Below are 15,446 nucleotides of genomic sequence, written 5' to 3'. Positions count from 1 at the left end.
TGATGATACCATTAAGGATAGTGTTGGGAAGAATGTTGAGGTAATTTTGTTGATGGATTTGATGTTCGTTGTTTGGGATGTTAACCAAAGATAGGAAAGAAATCGTGATGTTTAGAGACGAGTGTAAGAGGTTTGATGTCCGGACAGTGGTAGTGTTATGGTTTGTGACTAGTGGTTAAGGGTGATGGTATACTAGAAAGGTAGCAATTCTAAAGAGGTTGATTTTGTAGGGACCAGATTGATATGTATGGTTGTGAGAGAGTATAAGATGTGGTTATATGAGGCGGTTTTTAGTAGTTGAGTATTTATGGAATGGTTACAAATTGCAGGGGGTGATGGATATGCGAATGGGAGAATATGTTATGAGGGGTATACGAGTTAAGCTCGGGTGAGAGGTAACTTTTATCAGGTGGTAACTTACGTGATCAGGATTGACTAGTTGGATGTGATTATGGGTCTAAGATGTATATAAATGTTTGTGTGAGGTTGTGACCTCACGAGAAGCGGTATGGTGTGATAGTTATAATGTTGTTATCTGAATGTTCTGTAATATATGTTGGATACGGTAACTTAATGGAATGATGACCAAAAGTGATAGTTTGGGTGGTCCGACATGGTGGTTATACTTGCATGTGTATTCATGATATATGTTTATTAGTGAAAAAGGTATGGATTGTATGCATGAGATTCTTTATACATTATTCCGTATGATATATGGTGTTGTGATCTAGTAAAGCAGTCTTGAGTAAGTTTTTCTTGTCCGAGATGTTATATTGAGTCAGTGTTTATGGGATTGTGTATGTTGTGATGCCTATCGGTGTGGTTGTGGTGCCTCGGGTGGTGATCTGGGCACGATACTTAGTGTTGTGATGCGGGTATTTTCGCACCGCGGTGTGGCTGTTGGTGGCGATGTTACGATGTCGTCATCGGTTGTGGTGGAATAGGCGAGATGATTATGATACGAGTTTTCGAAAGTACATACCAGTTAAACATAGATTGTTGTTTTGTTTACTGCTGTTCCTTGTGAGTTTTGGTTGAACATGTAGACTATTGTCTTGTTTGTTGATGTTTCTTACCAGTTTCAGTTTCGTAATGAGGGTAGAGTATGAAATGGAAGAGAGTTGTATATGTTTTCGTTGTTGTCATGGTATAGTGATATTCTGTTGATGGGACACAGTTGTGAGAAGTTGTTACAGTAATTTTGATCTTGTTTTAAGATGAGGCATTGGCAGTCATAGTCGTGGCAAGTGATTCGTGGAACATGTGTTGTAATGATCTGAAAGCAGAAGGTGGTTCATAATCTTTTGTTGAGATAGTGAGTGCAGGGTATTGGGAATTGGTGTCATGTTAAGTTATGTATGAGTTTTGCGGTAATGAAAGAAAAGAACTTGAGGATCTAGTGTGAGTGTACATAACAAGTGTGGACCGTGAGTTATGCTTTTTGACGATGGGAGTTTTATAAAGTTTATATAGAGAGGTATGTCATGTCGGTAATGTGGAAGAGTTGAAGTTTTGGGTTAAGCTCAAGATTTTGAGGTATAGGTTAGGTGGTGGGACGAGTGAATTGAAGTATGAGAATTGTTTAAGTAAGAGAGCCTTAGATATATGCATGGCGAGTGTTTAGAGCATAGGTGGTTATCTTTGACATGCGGTGGTGATGAGAATAATGTGAAGATATAGCTAGGATCTAATATTAGTGAGTTACGAGGACGTAACATTTATCTTAAGAGGAGTAGGATGCGACAAAGAGAGTTTAATGGTTGTACAGGTTGTAGTAGATTTGGAAGTTTGAGTCTTGATGTAGAATAAAAGATTGATTCGTGTTGTGGTTGATTTTATTAACGGTAGTGACTGTGCTTGTAGTAGTGTGATGTCTAGGAGTGCGAGAATATTTCAATAGTGTTGACAGTTGAATGATGATGATTATGAGTTCGATAGTTTTGACAGTTGGAAGATAATGTTATGAGTGTGAGTAAACTTCGAGGACGAAGTTCCTTTTAAGGGTGGCAGTATGTAACATTCCGTTTGATGTTAGTGGATGATAGTTGGTAGTGTATGGAGTTAGTGTCGGGAGAGTCTATGATGTAGTTGATACGATATCGTGAGCCATGTTGTGGAGGTAGGAATAGTTGGTGGAGTTGGTGTTAAGAGTTCATGATTTCATGTTTTATAGGTTGGGGTTTTGTTTTGAGTTCTTAGTTGCGTTGTTGTGTCTTGGTCGAGTTAGTATGTTTGTTTTTATGGATGGGTTGAACTTCGGGAACGAAGTTCCTTTTAAGGAGGGAAGACTGTAATACTACGGTTTTATGAGTCTCTGGGTACTCTATCGAGTGGGCCTTACTCTGTCGAGTAAGTGTGTTTTGCGTTTTTAAATAGTTTTTGATCTGTTGGGTACTCGATCGAGTAGCCTTGGTACTCGATCGAGTAGGCGGCACTCAATCGAGTACGTCAGTTACTCGATCGAGTAGCCGGTTTACGGGGGGATGATTTGTCGGGTTTTGTTAATAATGCAAATTAATATATAAACACTCCCGTCACTTTCATTAAACACTTTTACATACCTAATTACTTTCAAATAGAAAACAATCTACGTTCTTCGCATCAATCGCATTATTGGCAAATCCCGGAGCTTGAAAGGTCGGCTTTCACCTTTCTTTATACCGTTGTAATCCTTGCGTCGAGGGTAAGATCTACGTACTGTTTTTATAGTATTTCGTTAAAGTTAGTTAAACCATAATTTGGGGATTTGGGGGCTTTGTTTTATTTCTTGATTGGTAGTAATTGTATGATCATATGTTAGGAGGAGAATTCGTAGAAGAGGCCTTTTGGTAACAGCTGTTGAGATCGCCTGACTGTATTGCATTCTAGGTAGGGTTTTCCCTACTCAGTATTAGTTGGTAGTGATTTGTGTTTGTTGATTGTTATCATACGAGTATTGTGACGGTTGTTCGTTTTGATTGTTGTTTAGTAGTTGTGATTGTTTGTATCTGTCTGTGTTCTTCGGGGCGCGTCCCTGGCTGAGTGGAGTCAGTTGCGGGAGTGGCTTCACGCCCATTATTCGCCTTCTGTGGAACCCACCACAGAAGGGATGTGTACATTAAGGAATTTGGGTTTATCGCTCGACGGAGATGAGCGGGGATTAGGTGGGAACGGCTGCAGTCCCCCACTGGCGGCGTGGAGTGACCTGTTGCGATGGGCACTCTGGCAGGGCTACACACTTAAGTGTGTAGTCAGTATTGTGGAGTTGGTGATGGAGTTCCTAGTATATCTGTGACGATTGAGCTGTGTTGTTTGCTGTGTTATTGGATTATATAAATTGTGTGATTAGTACTGATCCCGTTTAAATATTTTAAAAAATGTGGTGATCCATTCGGGGGTGGTGAGCAGATATTGAGCAGGTATGATTGATGCGCATGGGATAGCTGGGATGAGTCATCACGTGGCAGTTACAAGTCTTCCGCTGTGTCAGACGATGTCTAGTAGCTTTGATATTTTTATCAGTGGTCCGTTTGAGTACTTTGTATTTCATTTAACAGTTTTGTTTGAGACATGTAATCAATTAAATTATATTTACTTTTAAAGTACGTTTATTTATTGTCTTGTGATTATCATTGCCTCGGGTAACCGAGATGGTAGCACTTCCATGCCTTAAGTGGTCTTGGTAAGGCACTTGGAGTATGGGGGTGTTACATTTATTTTATGACTAAATAAATTGATTCATATATGAATATGTAAATTAATGAGATAAATAATTTCTAACAGAGTCACAGTGGCTAACGAACAAGAACAAATAGTTCACACAATGAGTCACAATGACAAGGACAAATGGTTCGCACATGGAGTTACAATGACAAGGACAAATTGTTCACACAACAAGTCACAATGCGTAAGGAACAAGGACAAATGGTTCACATAACGAGTCTCACAATGACAAATTGTTGACAAAAAGAGTTACAATTGTTGGAATATGTGTCCTCCGACAATAATGCGATCACAACAGTCGATCATGATGATCACATGTTTAAATCTCATTTTAAGAATACATGTGGGATGTAATATTTTACAGTCAACTGGTCCACACATATCGGTAATGATTGGCTGACTAGAGTTTGACATTACTGTCGTGCGACGGTGGTGATCAGTTTATCCCTCTAGGTTATACCTAAAGGGTAACACTCTTAATTGATTATTTAATTGATCGTATGACGATACGGGTTAATTAAATTGCTTAAAATTGACGGACGATTTTGTGAGTATTATTGACGTTTCTTATTGTAATTCGATTGAATAAGATACGGTCTAAGTAATCAAATTGTTTTATTACTTGGATAAAATTATTGTTTACGAAACAATTGAAATTGAATGAATAATTTATTATAAATACAAGACTTTGTAATTTATAATTTGATAAACCGTTTTGGTACAAGTATTTACGAATTACTAGTCGATTTTGTAAATGACATATTTTATGAGTATGTTGATTTTTAATATGTTAAAAATACATTACATTGTGACATGTCATGTAACATGTAACATGTGACAAATTGACAAATGACTAAATAAAATGGACTACCCATTTTATTTTGAGTGTGCCGAAATTATGGAGGGATATTGTGTTTTTAACTTAATTGGAAAGCATATTGATTATAACTAGCTAGTAGCCATGCAAACCTAGTTTTTCTTGAGAAGAATAACAAGCTCATGCATTGGCTCTACTCTCCCCATGCAAACCGGTTTTTTGAAGGAGAGAAAGGCCAATGGTTTTTCTCTTAATCATTCACAATTTTAAATCATATGAAAAATTAGAGAGATAAAATCTCCAAAAATCCTTCCTCTTGGCCGAAATTACAAGAGACAAAAATAAATATTTTGGGTCAATTTTTAGTAAGATTAATATTGTTCTAGTTTTAATAATATTAGTCTTTTAAGAGGTTATCTTGGGTATTCATCATTGGGAGGGATTCTAAGCTTGAATCTGTGTTCATCCATATAAGGAAAGCTCAAGAACAAGTAAGAAGGAGATCTTACTTGTGCCCTTTAATCCGAAATTCTAAAGTAAGAAAGCCGATTTCTTCTCTATTCTTATTCATGTTTGCATGCATAAGATCTAGTTTTAATTTATGACTAAATTAAAATATCACATATATGAATATGTAAATTAATGAGATTAATGGATTCTAACAAGCGGTATCATGAGCCTTAGGTTGTTTGCAAGCAAATCGGTTTATAGATTTTCCGAGTTATATGTTTAACATACAAAACTAATTAATTTGGTTTTATGAAGATAAACCTTAAAATAAATTTGCATGTTAAAAGTTTCTGGTCCTAAGTGATTTTTAGGACATTTTGGTTTATTTATGTATTTTATTGTTCATTTTATATAATATTGACATTTAAATTTGATTTTTATGATAAAAATGTCATTTTTGGACGAAAAATATAAACTTCGAATTTTTCAATGGTATTTGGATATGTTTTCACATATATTATCTACTGATGGCCTGTAAACTTTCATAATAAAATGAATTGTTTTGCTCGAAATATGGTATTTTCAAGTTAAAATCGTATTTAAATGGGTAAATAGGCTAATATGAGTTATATTTCGAATCTGGTCATGGAAATTTAGTATGTTGTCTCGTGCAATTTTACAAGATGTGTGTAAAATATTTGGCTATAATGAAGTTTTATGCATGATTTATGAATTTTTGATGCAAAATCACATAAATAGTGACTAAAATCGATATATTCCATATATTTCAGATATTAAAGTGAAAAGTTGATAAAACTATTTTTCTCATATTTTTATGGTCATAATTTTTAAAACCGATAAACCGCAACATTGTTTTTCTCGATAAATTTTCGAAATTTTTAACCTAAGTTTTGAACATTATGAGTGGCATGGTATTTTTTCCAGAATGTTCATGAGTTTAAATTTCAAAATTTGAAATTATTTGAAATTTTTATGATTTAATTTGAAGTTTATAGCAATTTTGTAATTTTTAGGTCCATTTATGAACAATATTAAGAAATCTAGGTCCGAAGATGGTTAGGGTAATTAACTTGTACATAAATATGAATTTATGTAATTATTGTGATTTTAAAAGGTTAAATCACGCAAATCCGTAAAAACCGATTAATATACAATATTGGCTCCTTAAAGGCGATTTAGCATAAAATTGGGCATGTTCATACATATTATAATGCTGCATTTCATTTATGATTGTCACATTTTAATTTTATGTAATTTTTTGAATTATGTAATTTTACTTAGTATGGCCTTAGTTTTAATTGGTATTACCCGAAATGTATGGGAATATCGATTCGGTTGTAATTTATTGTGATCTCGTATCACCGTTTTGTAATTTAATAGATTTATTTTAATTTTTAATTACAAATGTATAATAGGAAATTATGTAATTTATTATGTAATTTATTTATTCCGGAGTTCCTTGAAGACGGTGCCACTCGAGAAGGCGATCCATCAAAGAAAATATTGCCTTGAAATGCGTGCCAAGACTGAAGTTCAAGGGACCAAAGGAGTTGGTTTCCGAATTTGTAATAGTTTATTAGATTTATTATTTTAGGAAGGCCATACAAGGAATTTATTTATGCTTTGCATTTTATTTATATGTTGCATGCATCGCTAAATCGCCATAACTAAAACATGCATTATCATTTTAAATCGAGTTTATCGACCGTGTCAATTACAATTATCGTAGTTCACCGCTTTAGTTCACTTAAAACGTGATAGATAATAAATTGACATGACCTCTCGCTTAAATAAACAATTGAGACTTAGCCTTACCAAAAAGTAGAAACCATGAAAACCTATTTCGTGAGGGAGTGCACTCGGCCTTACCGGGGTACAAACCTTGCTACGCAGGGGAAATAAATGTCTACCCACCGAATTTATAAAGATAAGGGTTGTATTCGGCTTTACCGATGCCCAAGTTGATGTAAAATTGGATCATGGACACATTTATTCGAAATTTGGGTTGAACTCAACGAAAGTATTCTCGACGGTTGCCGGATGTGTTTCGGGCTAAAGATAAATATTAATGTAAATTTATCGACCAAGAGTTCTAAGAGTAGAATCGATTAAATAGTTAATCCACCGAGTTATATTGATAAGGGTTGTATTTGGCTCTACCAATGCCTAAGTTAATATCTATTTGGGTCTTGGAATCATTTATCAAGTTCGGTAGAGGTCACTAGATAAATGCAATGAAACTTGTTTAAATTAAAATTTACGAGTATTATTATTATTTTGAAAACGACAAGTGCTTTATTCCTTCTATTTTTGTTTTGTAGTCGACTTTTATTTCTCATAACAAATGGCCGCACCAAACACCAACGCCGCACCTCTCACTAATGTTTCATGGCTCCGATCCTTCATGGATCGTTGTAAACTTGAAAAGAATGGATCAAATTTCTCCGATTGGGATGCCCAACTCAAATTAGCCGCCCAAGGTGACGACAACCTTCGTTACCTCACCGAGGCCTCTCCACCCGAACCTAATGCTAGGTCGAGTGCCGCCACTAGGGAAGTATATGAGGCTTACCACAAAGAGTATGCCGCTATGAAAAATGTGTTGATTTTTGTTATGGAGGCGGATCTCCAAAGGAGAGCCTTTAAAATGGGCACCGCTTATGAAATCTATTCCAAACTTGTGACAATGTTTTCGCAAGCTCCGAGGATCGTCCAATATGTCGCGGCCTCGGCATTCTTTGATCTCGATTTTAAGGAGGGCCAAAAGGTTAGCCCTCACGTGTTCAAATTGTTGGAGCTAGTCGAGACATTGAAACTTCAAAAGGTTGAAATCCCCAAAGAGCTCATTGTAGATAGTATTCTACAATCCTTATCCAAAGTCAAAGCATATATTCAATTCCGGGTGAATTTTAACATGCAAGACAAGGACGTGTCTCTTGAAGAGTTGCACAAGTTACTTGTGCAAGCCGAAAGAGACATGGGGTTAAATGTTAACCCACCTAAGGACGTGCTTAATATAAGCACTATGAGCAAAGGGAAGTTCAAGAATAATGGGAAAAAGGGTAAGAGGCAAGCTCCCATGTCCACCAAGGCTAAGACTTTTGAAGCTAGCACTTCCAAGACCAAGAAGGGTTCTCTTGATAAATGTCATTATTGTAATGGTGTTGGACATTGGAAATGGAATTGTTCCAAGTACCTTAGTGATATTAAAGTTGGAAAGATCACTCCAGTAGGTAAATGACTATCCTTTCTTTTATGTTTCTAATTCAACTATGGTATTTTGATACAAAGTTGTGATAATGTATCCCCCTTTTATTGTAAATAGGGCCTCCTCCAAGCAAAGACAAAGGAAAGGAAAAGCAAGCTTGAGAAATCATCAAGGAGCTAGGAGTAGCTACCAATGAAGCTTGACTTTTATTATTGTCTTATTTTAAGTTGTGTTTCGGATTTTTAGAACTATTTTGATTTCCGTGTTCGACATGGAAATGGTTGATCCTTTCTAAACAATGGTTGTATTTTGGATTATGGTGGCTTGGTTTGCAACCCAAGTCACCCCTCTTATCGTATTTCTTTGTTCTAAAAATTCGTCTTTATATGCTTGCACATAGAAACATATGATCATCTACTTAAAGTGATCCAATAGACAACTATAATGATGGGATACATTATATGTCCACAAGCTTAAGGCTTGTGTATGATCAATTATAAAGTGATGTTGAGTTGATGAACTCTCCTAAAGAAATGTCAATTACCAAGTACACTCATCAAATTTAAAATCTATTAGTCAATCTATGAGATAGTCCTCCCTCTACTTCGAAATCATCACTTGTGTCTCATAAACTATTTTTGAATATTTAGTGTATTTATTCTAAAGATAGAGTGGGAGAAAAATGAAGACACAAAGAATACACAAAGAATACAAAGAATAATTTGTATGCTTGAGTAAATGAGATCTACGAAAGAAAGAATGATTTGTATACCTAAATAGATAGTATACATAGATAGATGAGACCTATGGTCTCGAATACATGAGATCTACATGACAAAAGAAACCAAGTGAAGTAATCAAAAGAATATGTTCTCAAGATAACTACACGAGGAGACCAAAAGAAAGTTTTGAAAGAAAATGACTAAAGAAAAGTCTTAACAAGAGATTTGACTAGTTTATGAACAACATATGACCAAGAGTTTCAATATTGATATTTACTTAAGAGCCTAAATGAAACAAAGTTGCATCCTTGAATATAAATGAGATTTATGATTAAAAGTTGCAAAGGAAGATATGCCGATATCTATAAAATCTAAGTTAATTGTTAACCACACTAGTGTCATTACTTAACCTCATTATGAAAATAAAATGGTTAAACCTCCTTCCGAAAAAGTGTATTTTGAGAAGGACATGTATTAAATGGAATTTCACATTTAAATAATGACATTGCTACACATCATTATAAAAATGAATGAGTTAGAGATTAAAATCTCTTTCCATAAGTTTAAGACCGAAATCTTTTCAAAATAGGTATTTTGAAAGGATATGTTGGGAACATATATGGTTTTAATCTTAATAACTTGGCAAAGAATAATGTATTTCAATTCTTGAAATGTTTCGATTGAGTAGTCAATTACGAAACATGTGGAATTGAGTGGGAGTTTGAAATTATCATGTGAAGACATGAAATTTAGTGGGAGCAATCATCTTGTAGAATTTATAACTCATTACTCATTGAGAATGACGAGCTAGTACTACCTTTCACAAAGAAGTATTTGAGTTTTCAATTCTGGATGAAAATGAACTATGATGAATCCAATCACATCATGGGATGTTGGATAGGTATTGAGATATACACATCAAATCAACGAGAAACGTAGGTTATTCATGTCGATGAAAATGGAATTACCATAAGCAGTCATGGTCATTCATTGAACCTAAGAATGGTTGATCACATGATTAAAGATTACTAATGTTTCCGCCATTAGAATAATCATTCATATGTCCAATAATGAATCATATGCTTAAGAGCATGATGAGTCATTGGTAAGCCATATAAGAATCATCATGAATTATCGAGGAGAACTAATGAGCTATTCTAGTCTTTAAAAGAACACTCTGTTATGTGACAAGAAGTTGCACATATTGAAATTCGAAAACGTGTAAGGATTGATGAAGATCTTAAGCTAATTAAGCATAAAGAGAAATAAGAAGTTGGAAGGATACTAAGTTATAGTAAGAGGTTACTCAAAACTAGTATTTTCTAATATGCTAGGACTTATGAGAAGTGCTAGGCTAATCATCTTGACAATTATTGCAAGACCCTACAAAACCTATACCTAATACATTGCGAGTTGGTAGAACACTTGACCAGTGCAAGCTATATCATCCACCACAATTCCTTGGTTATGTGATAAACAACTAGAAAGTTCTTTCAAGATAAAGAACCTAAACCTAGGTTGGGAACCTAGATGTGTACTTGGTAAGGTTCATGCTATGAGAGATAACATGAATATAAAGGAAAGTGCAATATAAGAAGTATGAACACATGGACACATGGTATGTTAAACTTCTATTGCAATCAACAAGTGTTTTCACACTTATATACATCAAAAGGTAGTAATATTGTATTGACTACCCGAATATGATGTCCACATTTGTCGCTTGAGTTATTATTAACTCATCTTATACTTTTTTACATCCAAACGGGTTGTAAAGACAATTAAACCCCGTTAAAGTGAACATGGATTAGCATTGTTGTAACATCCCGTAAATTTGAAGACCTTTATTATATTATAAAAGTAATATTTTAATCTATTTTAATTTTATATTAATTTATTTGAAATAAAATTTATTTGATAAAATATAATCTTATTTTATTTTGAAGAAATGTAATTATTTTTGATAGTTTAGAAATGTTGAAAAGTGATTTAAACTATATTTAAACCTTTTCCCTTGATAAAATAGATTTCGGATAATAGTCGTAAAATTGGGATTTCCCCATTTCTTACAGTCGTTGGGTAAACGAGTTTGGATATTGGGCATATGAGTACTTAATCTTTTAGTAAAATCGTGTTTAAGAACTTTAATTTTTTCGGAAATCGCGTTCGACGAATAGTTCTAATTTCCGTCGAAACGAACCAAAACGTAAACAATTGAAACTCACCCATGCACCCTCCATCCTCCAAGGGTCTCCTCTTCATCTTTCATTTCCTCAATTCTCATTCTATCACTCTCTTCTCTCAAACACCAAATTCCTCTCAAAACAACCTCCTTACAATCCCTAAATCCACCATAACTTCTTCATTTCTCCACCAAATCGCATAAAATTTATATATTCGGAATCCTCTCTTCAATCCTCATCTACTAGTAAGCTTTATTTTCATTTCCTCCAAATTTTGTTTAAGACACTTTTATTTAGGGTTTCGAATTTAAGCTTAATAATTGTGTTTTTGTTGTTCTTATAGGTGAAGAATATGAAGATGAGTTAGGAGACTCATATATTGTTGAAGATGAAGAGTAATTTTGGGGTTTAGAAGCTTTCTCAAGTTATTACTTGTCTCTTTGCTAGCTTAAGGTAACTATTCCGAGTTACTCGACGATTTAATGTCACATTAGTGTTGTTTATGATGTGTTGGATGCTTATGTGATTGATAACATGTTAACTTTAATTTTCACATGAATGGTTGTTGTTAAAGTTTGTTAAATATGTTGTTTTTCACATGTTTAAGTGTTGAAACGGAATGATTATTGTTGAATGTTGCTTGAATATGTAAACTATTGATTTCCTCCCAAGTATACATGTGGAATTCCTTGTTAATTACATGTTCTTGTTCAATCGGATTGTAATGATAATATAAGATTGACTTGAGGATGAAGATTTAGTCCGTTTGTGTCGTGGTAATCCGGCCGACACCGCAGGCTCCGGCCACTATCGCAGGCTGCGGTTTAGGTCTGACCAGTTTTCGTAAAATGGCCATAACTTCTTCGTTACTTGTTTGTTTGAGGCTTATGACCTACCATTAGAACCGTAAGAGGATAAGCTATCATCTCCAATTGGTTTCACCTTATTTAGATATTTAGAACTCAAGTTATGAGTGTTTGAAGTTGACCCTTGTTATAGTCGAGTACTAAACTTGTTGTTATAGATTGGGTTTTGAGTGTCTTGTTGGGTATGCATCTTAACCTTGGTTCTAACACTTGTGTATGGTGTGTTGAGACTCTTTTATCATGGGAGTACTAATTTACCGTGATGTGGGCCAAAGTAGGCGAAGACTCTGAGCTGGGCCAATTTGACCAAATGAGTTTGGTCAAACTCGGTTTAAACCGGTCAGCCTCGATTTGACCAATGACCCATCGCGGGACTTGGGTCGAGGGTTTGTCTTTGAGGTGAGATTGGTTGATATTGAATGTTTCATATTGATGCCTTGATATTTATGATTCAACATGTTGGTAGCTTGATGTTTTAACCATATGAGCATGATTATTATTTCACATGTTGGTTGTTGGATGCTTTGGTTGCCTTATGCTTGAGTCTTGTTTGCCATTGGCCATTTTAGCTTATTCTCATGGATTATGATATTGATAGTTAGCTATAATTTGGTTATTGATGACATTGAGGATATGGTTGGATTGTCTGCTGAATAGACATTTATATAGCCTTTCACATGATAGAATGTTAGCATTTATGTTTGAAAGTTGGACTCTTTGCCCCTCTTATGGTTAAGTGGGTGTCCTACTTATCTTAAGTGTTGTAGGCTAAAGCATTCAGTTGGGACTAGGTCCTAGGTGAGTGACTTCGGTCGATGTCATAGATAGGCCCTTATAGTCTTTGACGAGTGTATGTTTGTTGCTTAATAGCCTTTGTGTCTTAGCTTGGTGGGCTTATATCCAAGTTAGGGCATGACCTCCTGACGTACTCTTAGAAGTATGTGGTCAGCTTAAGTACTAGCCAACCCTTTGGTGGACTCCTTACGAGTACTCATGTGTGTGATCATGGGTCTTGGATGCGGTATTTTCCGCATGTCGCTAGGTCTGCGCAGGTTTAGGACTAGGGTGTTTACCTTACCTCGTGGTATAGACTCGAGTTACAGAGTGACTATTGACTGTACTAGGAACTTATGCCTGTCTCTAGATATATTGTCCTTTCTTGTTTGATGATTCTATGAATCATAGAAGGTGAGATGCAAGCCGGCTATGGTTGATAGAGTTTGGATTCCTGGATGTTATGTGATTCACATAATAGTGTAGTATGAGTCGGTCTAGTATTCACATGCTAGGACTATGTGTTGTCGTATTGTTGTTCACATGATAAGCATGATTGTCTAGCATCTATATGTTAAGGCTATGTGTTATTCATATTCATATTCTTATGTTTACATGTTATATTAATTAGGACATTTCGTGGCTGGGAGAACTCGGAGTTACTCCCCACTGACTGTGGCTTTCGTATTTGTATAAAATGCGATTGACAGGTAGGTGATGCATATATGGTGTACATGGACGAGCTAGCGAGCAAAGTAACCTTGGGACCTAGATTGGCTTTATTTTATTGTGACCCTTAATCACTTTTTATGTTATATACCTTTTAGGGACATATGTCTTCCTTTTTCATATTTGGGTTGTATAACTTTATTTCGCGACTTTAGCGATGTTTTATGTATGAGATTTATTTTAGACCTTGCATGTTTGACACCTTCCCATTTGGATATTTTTATAACAGGTTCAGGTTTCGTTTTCGGTTTTAAAAATTACAGGTTTTTACCCAAATGAACCTATTACAAACATATCCATGCAGTATTTACCTACAATTATGTGTTTACTTTTTCGCAATGAATGAGGGTGTCACAGTTGGTATCAGAGCATATTTGCTCCCGACGCACGTTTGTGCACCCCAATATAAATAACTTGACCTTAAAATAATAAACTTGAGAGATGGGTAGGATGGGTAGACTTAGGACCTTATGTTGTAGTCTCTTTGTGATTGCTATTTATTAGGTGCTAATTAGTGTTCTCTTTTGCAAGATGGCTCCTACAAGAAACTTTGATAATGCAATCTTACAAGCTCTTACTCAGATTCTCCAGAACCAGCAAGACATACAACAAAACCTACAAAACCAACCTCCTCGTCCTCCCCCTCCTCAGTTTCCAGAAGGTGAAAGACCCGGTTCTTACACTTGGGTGGCAAGTCAGTTGACTCGAAACAAGACTCAAACTTATGGTGGTGAAGTAGACCCGGTGGCACTCACCGAATGGTTTCGTGAATTGGAGAAAAGCTTTGCCTTGTATGATGTTCGTGAAGAAGACAAAGTGAAATTGGCTTCTCATTTCCTTGTGAAAGAAGCTGATAGATGGTGGTCCATGACTAGTCCTACTTCCACTCTTGAGCCTGGCTTTGGTTGGGATCGCTTTAAGGATCTAGTTGAGGCTAGGTTCTATCCAAAAGAGCTGAAACAACAAAGGCTCAAAGAATTTATGAATTTGAAGCAAGGAAGTCTTTCTGTCCATGCCTTTACCGACAAGTTCAATGAACTTGCTCACTATGCTTCTAGACTTGTCAAAATGAAGAAGAAAAGGCTTTCTTTTACCTTGACAAGCTTACTCCAAAGCTTAAGAGCTTGATCCGTAGGGATTCTACTTCCTTTGTCTCAATCTATGATGATGCATTATGGGCCGAGAGCTCTATTCGGGCTATTGATGAAGAGGCTCGTGCTTCTCATACTTCCCTTGGCAAGAGGCCACTCTACTCCACTTCTAGGCCTTATGTTGCTCCTTCTAGACCCTTTGTGCCTACTTCTTCCCCCTCTTATCCTAACAAGAAGAGGTTTGTTCCGAGTGGACAAGCAAATCAAGGTGCTCGTGTTCTATCTCCTAGCAACGACAAAAATCCTAAGGGTCGTATGTGCTATCATTGTAGGAAGCCTTTGCATCCCGGAATTCGTTGCTTTGATACGCAAATTGTGTGTTTCTCCTGCAACAAGCCTGGACACAAGGCTAATGAGTGTCCTGAGAAGAAGACTACTACTACTCCTGCTGTTCCTGAGAGGCCGAGACGTCGCATCTTTGTGATGATCCGTGCTGAGGCTGAGGCACACCCAGACATAGTCACTGGTACGTTCTTAATATTTGATGTCCCTTGTTTGGTTTTATTTGATACCGGTGCTTCTTTGTCATTTATATCTATGAAATTCTCCGACAAGTTACCTCTTGAACCTTCACTTGGAGATAGTACATCAATATCTTTACCCTCCGGCGACATCTTCTCTTGTTCTTATTTTTATTCGGATGTCCCTATATCGATAGCGGGATCTATTTTCCCGGCTAATCTCCTTCGATTTCCACTTGAGGAGTTTGATGTTATTTTGGGCATGGATTGGTTATCTACCTATCATGCTCGATTTGAATGTCGAGATCAAAAGATAGTTCTTAAAAGCCCTTTGGGTACTCGCGTATCTTATCAAGGAGTTA

The sequence above is a fragment of the Silene latifolia genome, chromosome Y (assembly GCF_048544455.1).
Source record: "Silene latifolia isolate original U9 population chromosome Y, ASM4854445v1, whole genome shotgun sequence".
Classification (NCBI taxonomy): domain Eukaryota; kingdom Viridiplantae; phylum Streptophyta; class Magnoliopsida; order Caryophyllales; family Caryophyllaceae; genus Silene; species Silene latifolia.
Note: the sequence above shows the minus strand (reverse complement) of the source record.